This window comes from Sus scrofa, chromosome 15 (genome assembly GCF_000003025.6).
Source record: "Sus scrofa isolate TJ Tabasco breed Duroc chromosome 15, Sscrofa11.1, whole genome shotgun sequence".
Taxonomy (NCBI): domain Eukaryota; kingdom Metazoa; phylum Chordata; class Mammalia; order Artiodactyla; family Suidae; genus Sus; species Sus scrofa.
This window is the reverse complement of record NC_010457.5, coordinates 64,035,132-64,057,405: the sequence shown is the minus strand read 5'-3', so window position 1 is coordinate 64,057,405 and position 22,274 is coordinate 64,035,132.

Here is a 22,274-nt window from a genome sequence, read left to right as displayed (position 1 = left end):
AATGTCATGGAAATAGACAACTGAGAAAGGTGGCAATGAAATTAATATAGTAAATTATATAAGGACCATAGCAAAAAATAACATTATACCAGTAACTTTTGAAGGCAATACCTGTATTACAATTGTATTTCTAAAATCAGAATGTAATTTAGTCATCTAGGTATAAACTAAAACTTAGGTGTGCCTACAAAAGTAAGAACTATTCAATTTTCAGTCATCTGGAAGTTTATAGGGTTTGGCCATGAGACTGCAAAGAAAGATAATTAAAGGTTAAGTATCCTTTACTGATAATGAACTAGAATCCCAGAATTTGGGATTGTGACTTGAAGTTTAGCTTATATTGCAAAAGATGACCTAAAGAAGATATGGTTATGTTTAAAAAAAAAAAAAAGACAATGAAAAGAAATATTTGAGGCAAAAATACACTAACAGCAGCGAATACTGCTGAGATCTGCAGAAAAGTAACCAGGAGAAAGTTAAGGGGCCTTACCTGGGGAAAGACTGTAGGGTAAAAGAACAAAAAGAAGGGTGCCAAAGAGCTTATCACTCATTGAATGATCTCCAGATTGTCGTTCAAATCCTTCTGCATTATTACTTAAACATTAAACATAGAACAAGAGTATAGAGGGCTCACATTGTGTGGAGAGAAGCAAGAACTTATGGGAGAAGAAATCTGTCATGCCTCAATGATCAGAGGAGATTTTTGACGGGTTTTCTCAGGTACATGGCTAAGTAACTTCAAACTATAAATGAGCAAAGCAGAAAACTTAGAATCTTTCCCTGGCAGGAATAACGCAAAAAAACCCTTGAAGATAAAAATCTTGCTTGAATTTTCTGGAAAATTGCTAATGTCTAAAAGGAATACCTTTTGCACTGTTGTGCTAAAAAAAATAGCAAAGGTGGTAGAAAGAAGAAAACTTTTAAATTAAAAAAATACATTTAACCAAATGAATAAGAAAAAAATGGACGGCAAAGAAGTCCAATCAAATGCTGATTTCAGGAAGATAAACTCATTTAGCAGTAGTTTGCTAATGACTATATTTGTGATTATGGAGAAAGCATATTTCATATTTACCAAACAGAATTCCCAGAGATGGAATGAGTCTACAATTTTTGCCTACTTGGGAGACTTTTTCTACTTGGGAGACTTTTTCTTGATGGGCAAATTCACATTGAAATATGTGTATAGCAATGGCATGGCTCTTCAAAATTCAACTTGTTTCTAATGTTCAACTTACATATTAAGTTAGAGTGGCTTTAAAAATCTTCACAAGTATATTCAGAGGTAAATTTCAAGTTAGTTGCAATTGATCAAAGTTTAATTTCCTGGTTACTTAAAAAGAAACAGTTTAGTATGCTTTGGATTCACAATATTTTATGTTCTTATCACAGGCTGCACAGTAGATCCAATAACTGAAAGCTATCAAAATCCGTTCTTTTCTTTTTTTTTTTTTTTTGATACAGAGTTCTGTAATTCATTGTTAAGTGAAAAAAATCTTTCCAATGTAATTCCACTTTTCGAGAGGAATGTGAGAATAAATTCTGGAAGAATATGTATTTTGAAATGCTAATCATAGTTATGTTTAGGTGGCCACCAATTAGAATTTTCTTTTTATATATTTCTGATTTACATTTCTTGTTTTGTTTTTCTATAAATCTGTATAAAATAACTATAATTTTAATATTTCCTTTTTGAAAAATCTAAATACATAAAAATGTGTTTATAAATACATGTATTTATTCCCAGGTTTAGGCACCTGCTCTTGGCCAACCAGTGTCTATGATCTCCAGGTGATCCTTCTAAATGTAAATTGGGTCATGTGTGTTGGAGCCAGGCTGGCCTCCTCATTCTTTAAACACACCAGGCACACTGCTGCCTCAGGGTCTCTGCACTTGTCCTCAATCTCAGGAATACTTTTCATGAAACATTTTCACGGATCATTCCCTTACTTCTTTTTATTAAGGGGGGGTTAAATTTTTTGTTATTTTATTATTTTTATTTTTTATAAATGATTTTTATTTTTTCCATTATAGCTGGTTTACTGTGTTCTGTCAATTTTTGACTGTACAGCAAAGTGACCCAGTCACACATACATACATACATACTTTTTTCACATTATCCTCCATCATAAGTGACTAGATATAGTTCCCAGTGATATACAGCATTTTCATTTTTTTTATTTAAATGATTTTTATTTAAAACCCATTATTTTCAAACACTTTGGGAGTTCTGTTGTGGCTCCGTGGTAACGAACCCAACTAGTATCCATGAGGACACGGGTTCGATCCCTGGCCTCACTCAATGGGTTAAGGACCTGGCATTACCTTGAGCTGTGGTATAGGTTGCAAATGCTGTGCTGTAGGCCAGTGGCTACAGCTCTGATTCGACCCCTAACCTGGGAACTTCCATATGCCATGGGTCTGGCCCAAAAAGACAAAAATAAATAAATAAATAATAACACTTTGTGAAACCCAATAACTAACATTTGATGTATTTTCTCCCAGCATTTTTGTAATTGTTTCATTTTATTACCAAGTTGAATTTTTTTTTCTTTTTGTCTTTTTGCCATTTCTTGGGCCGCTGTTTGTGGCATATGGAGGTTCCCAGGCTAGGGGTCGAATAGGAGCTGTAGCTACCGGCCTACAGCAGAGCCACAGCAACACGGGATCTGAGCCACGTCTGTGACCTACACCACAGCTCATGGCAACGCTGGATCTTTAACCCACTGAGCAAGGGCAGGGACCGAACTCGCAACCTCATGGTTCCTAGTCGGATTCCTTAACCACTGCGCCACGACGGGAACTCCCCAAGTTGAATATTTAACTTTATCCTACCTTTTTCACTTGCTATTAAAGTACAATGTTTCCATGACATTGCATAACTATGAGTTTTTAAAAATGACTGAACAATATTAAATTTTGTGGTGTGTCATCATTAACACTTTTTCTTTTTTTTTTGGTCTTTTTGTATTTTTCTAGGGCCACACTCGTGGCATATGGAGGCTCCCAGGCTAGGGGTCTAATCGGAGCTGTAGCCACAGGCCTTTGCCACAGCAACATGGGATCCGAGCCACATCTGCTACCTACATCACAGCTCACGGCAACGCCAGATCCTTAACCCTCTGAGCGAGGCCAGGGATTGAACCTACAACCTCATGGTTCGTAGTCGGATTCGTTAACCACCTTGAGCCATGATGGGAACGCCCATATCTTATAATTGAATACCTAAATTATTTTCAATTTTTCAAACCCCAAATATTTCCTAAGGAATTTTGTATGCATATTTTTACTATATTTAAGATAGTCTCAAAAATCAAATTATCAGTCAAGGTTATGATGCATTTAATTTTTGATTACTTTTTAAAATTATACAAATACTATGTGATATTCAGAAACAATCAAGCAACATTGAAGTACTAAAGTACACATGATGGTCTCCTTTTGTTCTGTCTCACTTTCGCCCCCATTGGAAGGTCATTTTCAATGTTGCAAATATACTTATGGAAATAAAAGTTTTAGTGATACAAATAGAATTGTATTATGTGTATTATTATATTACACTGTATTTATTTCATAGCATATCTTATATTTCCTTATTAATATATATATTTAATTTTTTTTTAAATGTGAAGTATCCAAAATCTCATCACCCAGATATCTCTGTATTGGGACACTTAATTTTATGTAAACAACTACAATATATAAAAATAGATACAAAGTAAAAATTCTAGAAAGTTATAACCTGCAAGTAGTCCTTTCTAGTCATCATTCCTTCCTCAACCCTTTATCCAAAGTTAAGTGCTCTTAAAATTTCTCTGTGGGAGTTTCCGTTGTGGATCAGCAGGTTATAAACCTGCCTAGTATCCATGAGGATGCGGGTTCAATCCCTGGCCCACTCAGTGAGCTAAGAATTCAGCATTGCTGTGAGCTATATGTAGGTTACAGATACAGCTAGGATCTGGCTTTGCTGTGGCTGTGCTGTAGGCTAGCAGCTGCAGCTCTGATTCAGCTTCTAGCCTGAGAACTATATGCCGAGGGCACAGCCCTAAAAAGAAAAAAAAATTCTGAAATTCTTTCCAATTAAAAATGCATCAGTGTTGCCTTAGTTTGTTTTATTTAAATAACCAATCCTCAACAATGCATTAGGTAATTTTTACTCCCAGTGTCAGTATTTTTCATACAAAGAAATAAATTGTAAGTCAGATGAAGATGCTGATTTTCTGAGGTGTTTATTAGTTGCGAAGATGAAATTTTCTCCCAATTATGACAGATTGGACTAGAATTCTAATTATTAATAAGGTCTATTTATTGTGCAGAGAAGCAAGTAGCATGGCTCCCAGGAAAATGATTTGAAGAACACATGAGGGGAGCCTGCCTCTTTATGGAAGGGTTATTCAGGCTGAGAACTGCTTGAGAGAGTAAACTCATGCAGGATGCTCCTGGTTCTGTCTTCAATTAGATTAGAGACCATAAAACAGTTTAGAAGTGTGTGGTTTTCACCAGAGTGAATGTAAAGGACAAAGGGCAAAGGGTAATTAGCTTCTGACCTGGAAGAGCTCATAAGAGAAGAAAATTTCAGTGAAACAGTTTTACTTTGACCATTTTAATAGTAAGTATGAGAGTGAAGCAGTTATGTGTTCATCGGTAAAAGAAGTCTATTTTTATTAGAATACTCCACGGAAGGTCACAAACTCAAATGGCCACACAGGCAGCTGGTCACACAAATGGTGCAGGTGGTCTGAATTGGTGACAGTAAGACCCCTGCACTCACCATGGGCACAACTGACTCCTGGCCAGGATGTGCTGAGGGTTGCTACATCATATGATATTTTAAGAGATCCAGATATAAGAATATTTATGTGTAATCTGCTGTGGATAAATGTTGGTAATTATTTTAATTTTAAAACAATATATGGGCCAAACCACATGTGTTTGTGTGACCAACCAAGTCCAAGGGCCTCCAGGTTGGGGCCTCTGATGAAGCTACTTGGGACAGGTATACAATGTCAAGTCTTTTAAGCCAAGGTAGAGTTGGTGTGGGGGGGGTGTCAATTCCAGTGACAGTACTTCTTATTCATTCTTTCATTCTTTCAGTGAGGATTTATGGAGAGAAAGCATACAGATAACATTTTATATCAAAGGCCCTTGAATTTATATCAATTCAAGCATAAACAGTCCAGTCCCGCCATACACAGCTTCCATATTATGACAAGGCAGCTGCTTCAGCTCCTGCCATCAAATTATCTTACTGGCATTCCAGACAATTGGACATTTAAAAAAAGAAATGGAGAGCATGTTCATTCCCTTTGAGAACACCACCCAGAAGTTTTACATGCTACTTTCACTTGTATCCATTTGGCCAAACTTAGTCCTACAGTCATATCTACTGACTAGAGAGGCTAGGAAATGTAATATTTGTGCTTGGCAACCAAATGTTCATCTAGAGTTTGATGAATCTATTTCTAAAAGAAGGAGGAACATCAAGTATTCTACCATCACAACACTACTGTACTAGACTGTGCTGTTAGGAAGGTTCCAATAAAATATACTTTTATGTGAATGTATATTTCATGCTCACAAATAGTTCAAACTCTGTTAACACTTCATATTCTTTTTTTTTTTTTGTCTTTTTAGGGCCACAGCCCCTGTATATAGAGGTTCCCAGGCTAGGGGTCCAATTGGAGCTTTAGCCACAGGCCTACTCCACAGTGTCTGCAACCTATACCACAGCTCAAGGTAATGCCGGATCCTTAACTCACTGAGAGAAGCCGGGGATCGAACCCACGTCCATCATGGATGCTAGTCGGGTTCGTTAACCTCTGAGCCATGATAGGAACTCCCAAGGCTTTATATTCTTGAGGAGGAACATTATTAAAGGAAAGGGAATAGTGTGATCAAAGAAATAAAGGCTGAAAAGTGTGGTGCTTTGAATGGTATTGGAGCTGTTTAGCTCGAAACTTAATGGCCTTCTCAACACAACAATAGTCACTCCAGGGAAGAAAACAATGTGGAGAAAATATAGGTTTGGAAGCTGGACTCTGATCCTGGGACCTTGCTAATTCCAGATAATACTGCCAGGCTGAGAAGTTGTGCCTTTATTTTATCAGAGCCAGTCACTTCATGAGCAGGGAACTAGGCTGAGGAAAGCTTTGCCAGCTCACAAAAATACTGCCCTCTCCCCGCCACCTGAATAACTCATTGTTAGGAAATAAAGTGCCTAAAGAAAAGGACTAGATAATCGTAGCACCAAAACTGCAGTATTTGGTTCTTTAGAAAAGGCCTGGTGATATAGAATAGACATAAGAACCAATTGATAAAATCTCAAAATATTTCAAAATACACTGCTCTGGCTAACTCAGCAAAGCCTCAGTTTCCAGCAGCCTGACCCAACTTATTTAACTCAGTAGTAGTCGTCCTGATGCTATCCTCTGCTGAACAACCAGGATCAGTTTAAAATTCCGACTCTCTGGAGACAGTTACATAGAAAGAGTCTTCTACGTCTTCCTATTTTCCTCTCACGTACAAATAATCCCAGCCTGGTTTTCTTTAATCCATCTAATAATTCTTGACTTTCAGATCTTGACTTTGATCTTCAGATGTTTGTAGTCCTTTATTTCCTTTATATTTGCCATTCAATTCTTTTCATTGCATTTTCAAATGAGGGCTTTTCTCAAAACCTGGTGACAAGCTTCCCATTTGCAATCTTGCTCTCTAATCTTTCAGGAGCTCTAGGTGCAACTCCTGCTTTGACCTCTGACCTCAAAATTCAATCTCTACCCTGAACATTTTGCCAGAGCCCTGTATTTCTTCAAACCCACACTCCTCTTGCCAGACAGAGGGGCAGTCTCATTGAAACAGAGATCATACAAGTACAATAATATTTACATGAGGCACCAAAGAAAGCATGAATTAGGATGATGACAGTGGAACCAGAAAGAAGGGAGAACTGTGAGGGACATTAATTAGAGGTAGAATCAACTGACCTGGTAACTGGCTGATGATGGATGACAGGGTGAACAAAGATTTAAAGATAGCACGGGAATTTCCAACATGGCGGCACAGGGAATGGTGGTTCACTAACAGAGATAAGAATACAGAAATGAAATTGGTGGTGAAGCTGAGATGTTTGTTTGGTGATGTGAGGCACTGTTTGAAGTTTACAAGCGTAGTAAGTAGTCTTTCTCTTAATAACTTTATTTGTACTATTAGCATCTCTAAAAACATGCTATTAAATTTCTATTAAGATAAAAAGAGAAAACAAATGCTATCATGAGATTTTTCTCTCTGCCAATGATTTTTGATAAATATTCTAAGTTGGTTTAAGGAAATATGGTGCGTCAAGTTGAAAGAAAAAAAAAAAAAAAGCTCCAGACCTAGGTAAGGAAAGAAATTACTCAAAAGAACTATTGCAATGCGGGCAAGTGACAATAGTGATAGGAGAAGTGGGACTATGAATTGCAATAGAGAAAATGCTCCCATCATTACATCTGTGAGTGTATAAAAGGTCAGGCAGCCAATGGCTTTTGCTTTTATAGAGAGGCATAAACAAGGCTAAAAAGGACCTGGTGTTAGAGTAGGATGAGCAGGGACCATAAATAGCTGATCAGGGAATGTCTTTCCTGGAAGTCTGCTGATTCTCTGGAGGGGCCATTAAGGAGGGTTTTTCCAATGTTCCAGTGCTCAAAATGGGCCAAAGTTCAGAGTCCTGAGGAAAAGAGAGAAGCCAGACTAAAGTTTGGTAAAGCCAATTTAGTGGGCATTTTGTGCAAATGGTCAGTAGGAATAAACAATCCATTTAATCATTTATGAGACAAAGAATTTAGAGGCTCTATAGCTGGCCTTGTTCTAGGTCAACAAAGGGATCAATCATAAGTCTTATCTAAGCCATATGAGGAAGGGTGGTTTTTTACAGCGCTACTTGCCAGGACACAAAAGTGTGTGTGGGGGGGTTTCTTGACCATCACTGTTTTGTTTTGTTTTTGTTTTTTCTTTTTGTCTTTTTGTCTTTTTGAGGGCTGAACCTGTGGCATGTGGAAGTTCCCAGGCTAGGGGTCTAGTCAGAGCTGTGGCTGCTGGCCTATGCCAGAGCCACAGCAACACCAGATCCGAGCCGCATCTGTGACCTACACCACAGTTCACAGCAACACCAGATCTTTAACCTACTGAGCGAGGCCAGGGATTGAACCCACAACCTCATGGTTCCCAGTTGGATTCCTTTCTGCTGCACCACGAAGGGAACTCCTTGACCATTACTATTTAACTTAGTAGCATTTCAACCTGACCATTCTTTTCAAGAAGGAGTAATTGATCTAACATTTTTAAAATGTATTTCTAAAGTCAGCCATTAATTGTGAAAATGAATATCCCTGTTAAGAAATTAGAAAATGTTAATTTATTCCATTTAAGTAACAGAAAGGCTGAAATACAGAGTGTTTAAAGCTGCTGAGATAATGAGAGAAAATTTGACCCTCACATGTTTTCTTCATAAATTTATACTGCTCATCAATTTGTGCTCTTGGCTTTCCTCCTCTCCATCCTTCTCTTTTGTTGAATCTCTTTGGGTAGCACTCTGACTCTTCCCTCTTCAGGCATTTGCACATTCTATTGTAGTCCCAAATAATCCAGAAAGACCATTTTCAGTGGAATGTTATTGTGATTTACCAGGTCTGGGAACATACTTTTTAGGTGGGGGGAAGGGGAGTTTCTCTTGTACATCTCACAGAATTTGGCCCATGCACTCAATAAAGGCTCATTATGGAAAGATTATAAATGTATAAAATACATTTTAAGTGAGATGCAATGATCCATAAAATTGGTGTGGCTAATTAGCAGATCAAATCTCTGTAAGAGCTGGATGTCTTTAATATCCTGCAGTTGCTTAATTCTATAGCTATTTTACTATCCACAAATGTTTAGTAAAATTAAATAATAGTATAAATGTTCAGTGGGATTAAAGCAACTGTAAAATGAAACCAAACAAAATGAGTTTATTTTGTTAATAGAATAAAGAGAATCCCAGTGTTAATATAACACTACACAAAATCTAGAGCAAACATCCTCAGAATCCCAGCCTCATTTCACATGTAATTAACCTTTCTCAATCAAGCTAAGCATCCCTCACACCTCCTTCTCAACTGCTGCGCATCCACGTCTCTTCTTTCATGTGAATAAAAGGTGAGCATTAATTTAGACTAGTGATACTGCCTCACACTGTGCTGCCAGGGCAACATCAAGCCATGAATATTTTCAATACTGATCATCTCTCCCAGCTTAAAAGTATATTTTACAAATCCTATTTCCTCTTGCAGAAGTAGGAGATATTTGATGCTTGTGGATGATAGGTTTTAATAGTAAAATCTTCTCAACTATTAATCACAATTGAGGTGAACATGTATCCATTTTGGTCCCCTAACAACCACTGCCTGATTTCTGAGAAATGCTTACGATTTTTGAACAGTAATCCATCCCTTTGGGTGGGATCCCATTTCCTAGCTATAGGGATGGAACAAATCTGTGACCTAGGGTTAGATCAATCCACACAGTCAATTCCCCTGGCCTCAGTGATTTGTAAACAGGTGGGCTCAGGACTCAAGTTGCTACAATCAAGGTAACATTAAGGACAAGTTGAGAGCTCCTGGGAAGAGAACATCTTTTTCTCAAGTCTTGAACCTGAGAAAATGTGCAGGTCTGGCTGCTGTAACCATTCTGCTACCACACAGATAGAGAGAATAAGGCCAAAATGGGGAGGGGTGTCTCCCAGGAATAGGGAGAAACCACAACCTACTGAGGTCGTTTGAGCCTTTATGTAGCCATTCTTCAAGCCACTTTGACCCCAAGACTTCCCAGTTACATGAATCGATACTTTTTTTTTTTTCTTTCAGTTTGGACAGTGTTTTCTGACAAGACTAAAAGAGTTCAAAATGTTACATCAGGACAATGTAGTGGTAGTAATATAGTTAATATCATGGACCAGGAAATCATACAAATTTAGGTTCTAATTCCAGTCCAGTCACTCACTTCCTGAATTTCCTTTGACAAAGAGCTTGAACTGAAACCACTATTTCCTTTCAGTGTTTAAACATGTCCATAAAAGCTATATTGTGACCACTGACTGAACTGTACATAAATTATACATAAAAGACATGTTAGTACTCAACAAAGGGTGGTTGCCGTTTTTATGACATTGATTTGACAGATATTTTATAAAAGACTAAAACCTGTATAAGGGTTTTATTATAATATGTTGAATCTTATTCTTGATACAAAGTTAATCTGTATCCTGATGTTTTTCTAGTTTCAGAGGTGTATTTAGTTCTGCAGCTTAGAGACTTGTGGACAGTGTTCGGTGGAGGAAACAAAAATATGCTCTAAAAATAAGGTCATGAGCTTAAAATTGACTTTTTTTTTTTTTTTTTTTACTGCTATTGCTCGAGTGTTTGGAGATGAAGTAAAGTGAGGGAAGAGAAATGACTCACCACTAAGTAGACCATTGGGATTTGCAGAAAGTTTGTACAAAAAGGTAGACAGGAATGTTCTTTCACAAGATGCAGTGAGATCATGTTTGAAGGCAGACTTTTACCCTATTCATCATATAAACAATACACAAGTACCAGAGATTACAAATAGTAGCACTGGGGTATACAACTCTAAGGAATAATACACACACACACACACACAGACACAGACACAGACACAGGATTTCTGTCTTCAGACAAAGAAGTAAGCAAAATCCATCAGAATTTGGCCCTTTTGGTTCAAAGGACACAAAAAGTGTCCTGAAGAAGAAGAGTCAGACTCACTTTTCAAAGTCAGTAGCTGTTGCTAAATTCCATGGGGATTTGGTTGGAGCAAGCTAGCCTAGAGAGATGGGACAACCTAGAGCATCCATTGACCAGAAATTGAACAAAGTAGTTCACCAGATTGTTATACACTATCTCCCACTTCACGACAGAACCAACTTATGTGTTGGTCCTATATTAGGAGAATAGAGGCCAGATCAGAAAACTTCAACTACAAATAAGGGGAATGTGAAAAGAGAGAAAGGAAAAAAATAAACCAAAAATATACCCTTTAAAATAGCTTACTATTTAATATAATATAAGATGACCCCAGGTGAACTGAACTTTATGTAATAGTCTGAAAGTAATCTGAAATAAATGAGTTGAGTATCCTCACTGAGGTAAGTTATAACTTTCATTTTAATAAATTATAATATAAAAACAGCTGTACATGAATCAAAATCACGTGGACATGAAAAAGAATAAATTAGAGAACTCAGAACTACTATGGATATTATGAAATTATCACAATACATATTATAAACTTTATACTAGATACAATCTAAAGATAAGAGCACTGGAATATTATACTGAGAAATTGATCTGGATCATAGCACAGAAAGATAAGGAGATAAAAATATGAAAAAAGCAGTTTGAAAAGCACCTTGAGAAGCTCCACTGTAAGTCCAATAATAATTGTAGAATAAAATATTGAAAGTATAATAAAGCATTATTTGAGTAAATAACAGCTAAAAGTTTTCCAGAATTAAAAAAACTAATCCCAATATTTATCAAGCTCTGAACAGGATGAATGAAAATAAATACATACCTACTCACATTTGGGTGAAACTGCATTATCTAGATCAAGGAAAGAAATCTTTAGAACTTTAGAAAATGTGTATTATTTATAATTGAATAAAAATGTAAGTCATAGTAGCAAAAACAGATTCCAGTAGATAATACAGTAATATCTCTAAAAAGCTAAGAAAAAATTGCTGTCAACCTGAAATTCAATAAAAAACTGAACTATTAAAATAAAAAAGGAATAAAACATAATATTCTTTCAGAGAAGTACTGAAATAACTAATAGAGTTACTTAAATAGGAAAATATACAAAGTGATCCCAAAGGGAATGGGTGGTAAAAATAAAATAATGAACAAAAAAATTGATTAAAATTACTAGTTTGTTTAAATAAGCATTTAGTATTTTGTGTCAAAAATTTTTTAAAAAGAGTAAGTACTGACAAGATTGAATAGTATGTCCTGTGGGTGATTCAAATGTGGTAAGGTTCCTATCATGCTTGGGAGGATAGAATAATGAATACCTTAAACTGCTATTAATAAAAACTTATACACACATATTTTTCAATTAAGTGTAATAATTACAATACTCAAAAATCAATGTATAGTTTCCAAACCAATAAAAAATAATCACAGCAAAATTATGCAATCCAAATGAAGGTGGAAAAATAAAGGATAAAAAGAAATGCAATAGTAAAGATAATTTAAATATTTATGTTTATTTGTGAAAATATATCAATAATTACTGATATAAGTCAAATGAATTACATTTGCATTTTAAAGGATTGAGAGGAATGAGATCTATGGGATGGTGGAATAGAAAGTTCTAGCCCTCATTCCTCCGCAGAAACACCAATTTAATAATGATATATACCGATCAAAATACATTGATGGGAATTTCAGAATCCAGTTAAGATGTTGTAGTGCCTCAGGCAAGCACAAACCTAAGAATAGTCACACTGAAACAGGTAAGAAAAGCAATTTCACTTTACTCACATCAGCCTCTCCCACAAGCTGGCACCACTCCACACCAGGAGAGAATACTCCAGCTTGACCTCTTTCTTGGGGGAAGAGAAGAGTACTATTTTTTAATTAATGAATTTTACTACATTTATAGTTGAACAACAATCATCACAACCAAATTTTATAGCATTTCCCTCAGCTCCTCAACCTGTCTCATTTGGAAACGATATGTTTTTCAAAGTCTGTGAGTCAGTATCTGTTCTGCACAGAAGTTCATTGTGTCCTTTTTTCAGATTCCACATGTAATTTTGATAGCATTTGATGTTGGTGTCTCATTGTCTGAATGACTTCACTTAGCATGATAATTTCTAGGTCTATCCATGTTGCTGCAAATGCTGTTATTTCTTTCCTTTTAATGGCTGAGTAATATTCCATTGTGTATATAATATGTACCACATCTTCTGGATCCACTCCTCTGTCGATGGACATTTAGATTGTTTCCATGTCTTGGCTGTTGTATATATTGCTGCAATGAACACTGGAGTGCATGTGTCTTTCTGAGTCATGGTTTTCTCTGGATAGATGCCCAAGAATGGGATTGCTGGATCAAAAGGTAGTTCTATTTTTAGTTTTCTGAGGAAACTCCATACTGTTTTCCACAGTGGTTGCACCAATTTCCATCCCAACCAACAGTGTGATAGGGTTCCTTTTTCTCCGCACCCTCTCCAGCACTTATTGTTTGTAGACATTTTGATGATGGCCATTCTGGCTGGTGTAAGGTGGTACCTCATAGTGGCTCTGATTTGCATTTCTCTAACGATGAGTGATGCTGAACATCTTTTCATGTGTTTTTTGGACATCTGTATGTCTTCTTTGGAGAACTGTCTGTTTAGCTCTTCTGTCCATTTTTTGATGGGGTTGTTTGTGTTTTTGGTATTGAGCTGTAGCAGGTGTTTATAAATTTTGGAGATTAATTCCTTGTCAGTCGATTCATTTGCAAATATTTTCTCCCATTCCATGGGTTGTCTTTTCGTTTAGTTTAGGGGTTCCTTTGCTGTGCAGAAACTTTTAAGTTTAATTAAGTCCCATTTGTTTATTTTTGTTTTTATTGTCATTACTCTAAGAGGTGGATCTGAGAAGACACTGTCATTTATGTCAGAGAGTATTTGGCCTATGTTTTCCTCTAAGAGTATTACAGTATCTGGTCTTATATCTTACTATTGCATCCAGTGTTCAGCTTTTTGGAGGGCTGCCTGAGGGATGAGTTTCTGTCTTGCCTCATTGGAAGTGCTGATTGAATTGATATAATTTGGGTATCTGAGGATGCTGAGAACAAAGAATAGCAGAGGGCAGTTGCTGGGGCTGGCATAGCTTGATACAAAAGAAAAAAAAGTTACAAAAGAAAAAAAAAGTTGCACAACTTGATGCTTCACCTTTTGGAGGGAGGGAGATGAATGGAGCATGTTTTCAGCCCTCCAACTTTTTGGAGGCCTACCCAAGGGACCAGTATCTGTCCTGCCTAACTCAGTGTGCTAATAAGAAGCCCAGACACTTTGGATACCTGGTGTTCACTAAGAACAAGGGAGAGTAGGAGGACTTTTAGTTAGAGAGCCAGAGTCATGCAGTGCTAAAGGCAAACATCAGGGGAAGTAAGAGAACATAAACTCCTGATAAAGAAACTAGCAAGCCCCTCTAATTGAGAAATACATGTATAAGACTAGAGAAATTGCATCTCCCTCAAAATGACTTCATAGCCGCCCCCCCCACCCCAGAATTTTTAGCCAGATTGATTAGTGAGGGCCTTTCTCTTGATGAAGCCTATTTGTAAAGACTAAGGGAGGTAGCTATTTTTTCAAATGTGTGGCTCCTAACACAAAGTTATGAGACACAAAAATAAACAAGGAAATATGGCTCAAACAAAGAAACAAAATAAATTTCCTGAAACTGATCCTAAAGAAAAGGAAAAATATGAATAAAAATTTTAAAATAACCATCATATAGGTACTCCATGAGCTCAGAAAATGACGCATAAACAAAATGAGAATATCAGCAAAGATACAGAAAACGAAAAGAACCAAATAGAAAATGTGGAGCTAAAGAATAAAATACGTGAACTAAAAAATTCACTGAAAAGGTTTGAGAATATTCTGTAGTGTATACAGAAGTTGATTATAATGCTGTGAACATGAATCTCATACAATGTTATAAACCAATGTTATCTCAATTTAAAAAAGAGAAAACATCTTAAATTAACCTAAGTTATATCTTAATCAACGAGAAAAAGAAGAACAAACTAAGCCCAAAGTTAGCAGATGGAAGGAAATAATTAAAATTAAAGCAGAAGTTAATGAGAAAAAGATTAGAAAAATAACCAAAAAATCAACAAAACTAGGAGTTTATCTTTTAATGATTAGCTAGATTAACTAGGGACAGAAGAGAGAAGAGTCAAGTAAATATACATTCAGAAATGAAAGAGGAGACATTAAGGCTGATGCCACAGAAATTAGAAGCATCATGACACAGGTATGAATAACTATATGCCAAAAAATTGAATGAACTAGAAGAAATGAATATATTTCTAGAAATATACAATCTATTAAGATTAAATAATAAATAAATAGAAAATTTAAAACATATCTAGAATAAATAAGGTTGAATTTGTAATAAATAATATCCCAACAGAGAAAAGCCCAGGACAGATGGCTTCACTGGGGAATTCTACCAAATATTTAAGAAGATTTAGTTCCAATACTTTCAAACTCTTCCAAAAAAATAAAATAAAATAAAAAACTGAAGAAAAGGGCCACTTTCAAACCAATTTTATGAAACCAGAATTACATTGATGCCAAAACCTAAGAAAACACTATAAGAAAAGAAAACTGCAGGGCAATATTTCTGGTACTTTTATGTGCAAAATCCTCAACAAAATACTAGTAAACCAAATTCCACAGCACATTAAAAGGATTATACACCATGACCAAGTAGGACTTATGCCTGGAATGCAAAAATGGTTCAACATTAGAAAATCAAATAATGTACTAAACCAGACTAACAGAACCAATGGTCAAAACCACATAACTGTCTCAACATGCAGAAAAAGCCTTTGGCAAAATTTAATAGCATTTCATGATATGAGAAACCACTCAAAAAATAATAATAGAAAGAAATTACCTCAACATAATAAAAATCATAAGTGAAAAATCCACAGTTACCATCACATTCAATGATTAAAAACTGAAAGCCTTCCTCTAAGTTCAAGAACACACCACTTGCCACTTTTATTCAACATTATACTGGAAGCATTAACCAAAGCAATTAGACAAGAATAAAAAATAAAAGGCAATCAAATAGGAAAGGAAGAGTAAAATTATCTTTGTTTATAGATGATGTGACCTTATATGTAGAAAACCCTAAATTATACACACACACACACACACACACACACACACACACCCCACTGTTGGAATGAATTTAAAAATTCAGAAACTTTTTAGGACACAAACTCAACACATAAAAATCAGTTGTATTTCTATGTACTAACAACAAACAATCTGTAAAGTAAGTTAAGAAAACAAACTCATTTACAATATATCAAAAACAATAAAATACTTGGAATAAACATGACCAAGGGAGCAAAAGATTTATATACTGAAAATTAAAAAACATTGTTGAGAGGAAATTAAACAGACATAAATGGAAGGCATCTTATGTTCATGGAGCAAATGACTTAATATTGTTAAAATGTCCATATTACTCAAAATGACTACAAACTCAATGCAATCCTTACCAAAATCTCAATGGAATCTTTCATAGAAAGAGAAAAACTATCTAAAATTTATATGGAACCATAAATGTCCATGAATAGCCAAAATAATCTTTGGGGAAAAAAGGACAAAGCAAGAAGCCCCATACTTCCTGATTTCAAATCATTTTACAAAGCTACAGTAATCAGAAAGGTATAGTATTGGTGTAAAAATGGACATATTATAGATAAATGGAACATAATAGACTTAAGAAATAAACTTACACAAATATGGTCGTAACTTTTCATAATATAGAAAAGACAATAATTCATTGGGCCACACTATTAAATATTCCCATATTTATATGCACATTTGAAATTTTGGTAAAAAACATAAACTTCTAAACATAATTTAAAACAAAGAAACAGTTAATAAAACAATGATCATTAAATAAATCAAACTGAGAATTCTGTTGAGGATGCTGGATTGAACATTTATTTTATCCCTGCTTCTCCAAAATCTTCACTATAATGAAAATAGTGGGTTAAAGTAAAAATTAACAGAGGCATAGAAAATAGAAGCATCGATAATAAGCATAAAATTAATGTCAACAAAATATTAATAGTTTGGAAGCAAATGCATCTGTGGTCATTAATTTAACAGAACATTAAGGAATCCCATTTATGTCTCAGTACCTTTGAAAGTCCCAGGAGTTAAAGATTCTTGGCACTGCTATATGGAAAAGTGTAGGATTGAAAACATGATGATGCCTAAAAGCCTGAATAAAAGTAGCGATCTAGATCCCTTTCTGCTCCTGTATAATTAGAGGCTTACTGTAAAGAAAAACTGAACCAGTATCATGAACCTCAAATACCAAGACCACCCTTGGAGTGAGGAGAGAGGAGCTTGGAAGCTAGGAGAAAGGCTGTATGGAACTCCAAGGATTCCAGTGAGAGCCCCTGCCTGTTCCCTCAACTTGCCTCGAAGAACCTTGCCTGTCTTCCCCTATGGGAGGCTGGAACAAAAGAAAAGATGTTCATCTACTCCTAACAAAACAGCAGTATCTCGTTAAATCACTCTCCAGGGAAGACTACCGGGGGATTTCAGATTTTCTAATCAGCTACTAAGTGCTTTGTTCTCAAACATTAACCAACTTTGAAATGTGCTAGACTCTTGGTGTAAACTTTTAAGACAGAAAACAAAAATCAAACCAAACAAAGAAAAAAGCAACTCAGAGGAAACAGGGAGCTGAAAAGGATATATAAATATGTAGATAGAAAAGTTTTAAAAATGTAAAAGCTTAAGATTATGAGCTATAGGAAGATTTTTTAAAAATCTATGAGAGAAAATGTTATATAAAGTAACATTCAAAAAAACTCCAAAAAAAACCCCTTGGAATTCAAAAATTAAAAAGAAAATGTTTTAAAGGAAATAGGAAGTTGTTGAAAAACATAGTGGAAAAGATCTCCCAAAAGCTAGACTAAAATGACAGATTTAAAATATGGGAGAAAATTACATAATTATTTTAAGAGGTTTGGTATGTGGATAATAGGAGTTCCAGGAGGTGGGAACAAATAAAATATAGGAGAACTGTAGTTACCAGAGAAACAATAAAATAAAAATTTCTGGGACTAAAGGCCATGAGTTTCCATACTGAAAAGTCCAGTGAAGACTTAGGAAAAAAGAGGGGGGAATAAAACCACCTCAACACATATCATCATGAAATTTAAAAATGCTGGTAGAAAATCCAGGATGCCAGAAGCCCCCCAAAGAATATAAACAGATCGCATACGTAAAATCGAGAATCCAAATGGTGTTATTCAATGGCCACACTGGGAATTGGAAGATTATGGAAAATGCTTTCAAAATTCTTAGGGAAAATGATTCGTTAAAGTCCAAACCCAGCCCAGCTGTTCAGATATTTAGGTTCTCAAAAATTTACCTGCCACAGTCCCTCTCTAGAGAAATGATTTGAAGATGTGTTCCATTTAAAAATAAGGAAATCAACCAAAAAGAATAAAACCTAGTCCACATACAAAAGCAGAACCACACTTACAGGTGACAATGGTGACAGAAGCTCCTAGGAGGACAGCAGCACTGCAGACTGGAGAACAATCACATCAAATGGAGTGGGAACACTCAGGGACACATCGAAGGAAAAGTTCTATCACCTGATGAGTTTGTCTACTGAGTGTGTGTGTGTGTGTGCGCGTGCGCGCGTGCCAGGGGATGGGGATGCATTAGCAAGAAGTGCACTGAAAAGCAAGCAAGCAGAGACAAAATGCCCAGAAATGATTAACTCCAGGGAATATACGTTTTGCTTTCCTAAGTAATCATAGTCCATTACGTGACTCATCTGTGAATGTATTTACGTAGATTGAGTAATCTAAACACTGAAACTCTGGGTTAAACTAAAATAATGATGCAACTCTATTGTGTATATGCTGTGTATGGGGTGGAGAGAGTCGAAAGGAGTGTCAAGAAATAGGCAGCAGAATGGAGAGATGGAGAATGTAAGAAAACAAAATCTTCCTCTTACATAACGGTGACAGTAAATACTAATACTCTTCACCTCAGCAGCAGTTTATCACTCTGGTTGAATCCAGTTTGTAGGGTTTTTTAGGTAATGATTTTTATTTTTTTCCATTATAGCTGGTTTACAGTGTTCTGTCAATTTTCTATCGTACAGCATGGTGACCTAGTTACACATACATGTATACATTATTTTTTCACACATTATCATGCTCCATCATAAGTGACCAGACATAGTTCCCAGTGCTACAAAGCAGGATCTCATTGCTAATCCATTCCAAAGGCAATAGTCTGCATCTATTAACCCCAAGCACCCCATCCATCCCACTTCCTCCCCCTCCCCCTTGGCAACCACAAGTCTATTCTCCAAGTCCATGATTTTCTATTCTGTGGAAAGGTTAATTTGTGCCACATATTACATTCCAGATATAAGTGATAACATATGGTATTTTGTCTTTCTCTTTCTGACTGACTTCACTCAGTATGAGAGTCTCTGGTTCCATCCATGTTGCTGCAAATGGCATGATTTTGTTCTTTTTATGGCTAAATAGTATTCCATTGTGTATATACATCACATATTCCTAATCCAATCGTCTGTTGATGGACATTTGGGTTGTTTCCGTATCTCGGCTATTGTGAATAGTGCTGCAGTAAACATGCGGGTGCAGGTGTCTTTTTCAAGGAAAGTTTTGTCCAGATATATGCCCAAGAGTGGGGTTGCTTGGTCATATGGTAGTTCTATGTGTAGTTTTCTAAGGTGCCTCCATACTGTTCTCCATAGTGGTTGTACCAGCTTAGTAGTTTTAGTAGTACAGAACTGGTGATACTGCAAGGGCCTTCAGAGACACATCACTCTGCTGCCACCACTTCCTCTAAGTTTAGAGTCCCAGCCCTTTGGGGCCCTTCTTTCAAACTTCTAAAGATTCAAACCTCCTCTCTTTGTTCCAACAGATGTATGGTTGGTAGCTGTTTCTTTTAGTCTCTATTCCTTTGATAACTTAGTTTTCTTTTTTGCCTTTGCAGTTACCAACCAAAAAATTCTTTATACTCAGTCAACAATTCTTTTTTTAAATTTTTTATTAAAGTATAGTTGATTTACAATGTTCCTTAAATTTCTGTTGCACAGCAAAGTGTCTTTATGTGAAATTTTCTCTGGTGAGACAATTGGTGTGATTTCTGTCTCCTGATTGGTAAAATATTTAAGGCTGAAAATTCAAAAATAGTACTACCCATCTATTGAATAGGAATATAGAAATAAATATCAGTTGGGGAATTCCCTTCATAGCTCAGTGGTTAATGAACCCAAATAGTATCCATGAGGATGTGGGTTCCATCCCTGGCCTCGCTCAGTGGGTTAAGGACGCCGCGTTGCCTGAGCTGTGATGTAGGTCACAGATGTGGCTCACAGTTGCGTGGCTGTGGCTGTGGTGTAGGCTGGTGGCTACAGCTCCAATTCAACCCCTAGCCTGGGAACTTCCATATGCCACAAGTGAGGCCCTAAAAAAAAGGAAGAAGAAATATCAGTTGGAACTACTAAAAGAAATGTAGGTGATTGCTTCTGGAGGCTTTGTTGGCTTTACTTAGGTTTTGTCGGGGCAAAAGACTCATTTCAAAAGAAATCACACATAAAAGCCCTATATTTAAATGATAAAAGAGGAAGATCTCTGGTGGAATGGTTGGATCTGGTTGTTAACCAGAGCCATCCAACAGAGGACATCTCCTTGGAAACCTATGGAGAGAAACTAGGAAACATCTGTAATGTGGGTCATGAAATAAGGAATAGCAGTCTCAAAGTTTCATTCTTACATTCAACCTACAGAATCCCAGGTGTATGCTATACTAAATATTAATTTGTCTGTTATCTGGTGATAAGATAAGCTATTGGTGTCTCCAGATAATTATGACAACATTAAAGCGGGATGAAGTATCGCATTCATATTTAAATGGTATAAAAAATGAGAATTCAGAGAGGGCAGTTGTTCAGAAAAGAGGTAACACTAAAGGTGGACCCTGCGCATAAGAAATATAAGGAGGGAATTAGAGCATGGTGACTCAGAAACAGAATCATAAAACAGGCATATTTTATGCAACCAAATATTTGGTTCATAAGTTCACCATTTTACAACTGAATCTTGTGATAAAGATCATTTGCAGGTTAATTCGAATACCATATTTTGTTTTCTGAGGTTAGTTTAGACATACAGTAATTGCATCTTGTTTCCCAATGTTTGTCTTAGGTTTCTGGAATCCCACTGATGCATTGATTCTTCCCCACAGGATACTGACTTCAGTTTTCAGTGAAGAGCATGCTGGGAGAAGGGCTTTGTTTCCTCAACTCTTCCAATAGAGTGATGTTGTCCTGGAAAGTCAGATTTCTAGGTACTTCAAGTTTCCTGTGGCAGTGGTTAATTATCCAAAGGGAACTTTTATATTTCTAGGAGAATCACCTCCAAGGCTTGGAGTCCCTGCAATGCTCTTGTGAATCAGACTTGAAAACAAGCTTTGTCAAACAGCAGGGTCTGTATGAATGTAGGTCAAAAATAGAAAACCTTTCAAAAGATCAGCTGCAACTGATGAAAGACAAGATGGTGTCAAAATTATTCACAATCCCATTCCTTCCTTTTAACATTCATTAAGACTATCACTGTTGATGAAATCTCCTGGATTTTAACAGTATGTGTGGTTCAGAAAATAACTTTTCACTTCAGTCTTTGGGCCACCACAGAAATACTGTTAAGCCTTATACTCTTGGACTTTTTAGAAAGGACAAGAAGAATCTGGAATTGGAACCTGTCTCTTTACAGGCCTATGTCATTCGAGAAGTAACTTGATAGTCTCCTTTCGACAGGCTCCTTTTTAAAGAAAGTCAGTTCCAATGAAGGTTTGGTATAACGCTCAAAATAAAATCAGGCAACCACCTACAGGAATGGTGTACATGATTCAGTAATCATTTCACTTGTTAAAGTGTCTTAATTTGTGTTGTTTTCCTAGAGAAAGATTCCCTTAAAAGACGGAAGTGAAGGAATTTTGAATTGCAGAGTCCACTGCTGTTTACACCTTCAAAGTACGACTCATTTTCATCTTTCAATTTACCTAAGGGCTAGGTGGGGATTTTTTTAGTTCTAAATGATACCTAGTATTTTTAGCTCTTTTCCTCAAACATCATAAACAAAAGATATGTTCAGTAGCTAATTAATGTTAGTTTCTAGGTATCTTCTCATCATTCTGTGATCTTCACAATGATCCTTGAATTATGGAAGCTCAGCTTCCGAAAATTTAGCCTCACTGTGCAAAAGGAGGGCCTGGAGCTCTTTGCCCAAGGCAGAGGTCACGTTCTTTCTACCATGTCAAGATGTCCTCTTTGGTAATAAACATAAAGGTTTAGATACACAATATGGTTACAGTGCCTGATGGTAAGAAATAGTGAATCATATGTAGAAGATGACAGCTAGTTCAG